Source organism: Danio rerio, chromosome 10, assembly GCF_052040795.2.
Source record: "Danio rerio strain M-AB ecotype USA chromosome 10, GRCz13ab, whole genome shotgun sequence".
NCBI lineage: Eukaryota > Metazoa > Chordata > Actinopteri > Cypriniformes > Danionidae > Danio > Danio rerio.
Genome location: NC_141030.1, coordinates 16090187 through 16092500, shown reverse-complemented (window position 1 = coordinate 16092500; position 2314 = coordinate 16090187). Strand labels below are relative to the sequence as shown.

The following is a 2314-nucleotide window of genomic DNA, read 5'->3' as shown; positions in this document are numbered from 1 at the left end:
AACGTTACATGTTTGAATTAGATCTGCAGTGCCGTCATCCCCGATGTTTAAAAACGTCCAATCATGTCACAACATGATAAAAACTGATTAATTAATTAATAATTACTCCAGTAATGGCAGCAGTAATGTTATAGCTGGGCTAAGTTACCAGCTGTGCTAACTGAACGCCCAGATGTTACACTTGAATAACAACTTTGAACGCACAATTTCTAACACACGACTCATGTAACGTGATGAAGAAACACAAAATTTATTAAAATGCAGTTAACGCCGTGATCTCATCACAAAAAGAGGGGAAAAGCCCTTACTTACTTGATTCAATGTCGATGCTCATCAGGTGAACTGGCGTTGAACCGAGTCTCGTTGATGACGTCATCGCCGTTAAAGTTGGTGCGTGGCATATGGACGCATCTGTTCTCCAAAGAAATGAATGGGAAGGACTGGCGTATCATATGCACGCAAAAACGGATTTTGGCGTATGCATTGCACGCAAAGGGAAGGTGGAAAGTCGTGTTATTTGTACGCAAAGTTATGAGATCGGGTTGAGTAACCAGAGCATTCCCCTTCGGATGGGAATTTCAATTCTATAAGTGTATTTAATCCACGTATGGGGAACTGTCTGGAAAATGCCATGATGACTGCACCTTACCTTCGTCGCCGATGAGAGGATAGCAAGGCATAGCGTGCGCACACCTGCATCATAGAGAGGTGCGGTCTTCCAACGTGATCCCTGGTCCTTACTTATCCCACTTCAAAGAAGATTTACAGATTTAGATATATTTTTCGGGAGCCGCAAGCATCTAGATAATTTCTAGGAATTTAAATACAACTGTACACTGGGAAAGCATGCAGTCTCGAAGGGGAGGATGCTGCGAAGGCCAGCTCCTACCCAAATGGGGAGATGGTAGAATAAATGGACTAGCCCTGATAAGGGGGAGTATGCATATAATAAGATGGTTAGTGGAGAGGGAAGTCACGGGTCCGCTTGTGAGGGGAGACTGCACCGTGGCTGAATACGCATATGGGATCGCCTAGTTGGGATCATGCATAGCGGACACCTATACCCAAAACGCGGGCTGACCAGAGGGCAGACCTACAGCGTAATGGGTGAGCAAGTGACTCCTCCGCTGTGTCAGTGCTGGGGGCCTCGGAGGAATCTGCAGGGCTCACCTAAGAAGGGAACTTTACTGACAGAGTGAATAAGCGTACATATTGCCGTTAGAGAGAATAGGGAAGCAAGCGTGTTTCAACACCTTAACTGAGTTCTTTCCTCATTTACCAAGGGTTACCTAATATCCTTGGGGAAACCGGCTCTACTCGCAGATTGTAAAACCTTGCAATTGTATTAGGGGTCGCCCAGCCCGCAGCTCTACAGATGTCTGTTATAGAGGCACCGCATGCACGCGCTCAAGAGGTTGCGATGTTCCGAGTGGAGTGTGCACACACTCCTGGGGGACACGGCTCGTCCTGGCGCTGGTGAGCGAGGGAGATGGCAACCACTGTCCAGTGGGCCAACCTCTGTTTTGATAACGGCACTTCCCTGCTGCCGACCACCATAACAGACGAAGAGCTGCTCAGATGATCTAAAGCAGTACGGTCCAGATAAATTTGCAAAGTGTGAACTAGACAAAGTAATAAAAGGGCTGGGACTGCCTCCTCCAGGGGCAGCGCTTGCAGGCTCACTACCTGGTCTTATAACAGTGTGGTAGCAACCTTGGGCATATATCCTGGGCGAGGTCTCAGGACAATGTGAGAGAAAGCCGGCCTGAATTCCAGGCACGAGTCCCAACAGGTGGAGGTGCCGGAGAAACTGACGGTGGCGTGGTAGAGTGGAGACATGGAAGTACATATCCTTTAGGTCTGTCACTGCAAAACCAATCCTGGGAACGAACGCACCAGAGGATGCGCTTATACGTAAGCATTCTGAACGGCAGCTTGTGCAGACAGTTGTTCAAAGCGCGCAGATTTAGGATTGGCCATGATCCACCGCTCTTTTTGGGCACGATGAAGTACGGGCTGTAAAACCCGCTCTACATCACGGCTGGAGAGACCAGCTTGATTGCATCCTTCGCCAAGAGAACAGCAATCTCCTCTTGCAAGACAGGGATGGACAGGGAGCTGACCCTGGTGAAATACACACCCGTGTACTTGGGGGGCCATTTTGTGAACTGAATCGTGTAGCCGAGTCTGATTGTGCGTATGAGCAACCGCGAAGGGCTGGCCCGTGCCAACCAGGCAGGCAGAGCTCTCGCTAATGGACTCATCGCTACCACAGTACATCGCTACAATTGCTGCAATTTCCTATTCTCCCGAT

At 48.9% G+C, this 2314-nt stretch overlaps 1 protein-coding gene across 2 annotated transcripts in view; it reads right to left on the bottom strand.

Moving 5' to 3' along the window:
* Window positions 1–377, bottom strand: part of LOC147842004 (uncharacterized) — a 10657-nt gene extending 10280 nt beyond the window's left edge. For both annotated transcript variants that reach the window (XR_015500871.1, XM_087270255.1), the window contains exon 1: window positions 313–377. The gene's annotated coding sequence lies outside the window, so the exon portion shown is untranslated. The remainder of the gene's footprint in view (window positions 1–312) is intronic.
* Between the last annotated feature and the right edge of the window lie 1937 nt (window positions 378–2314).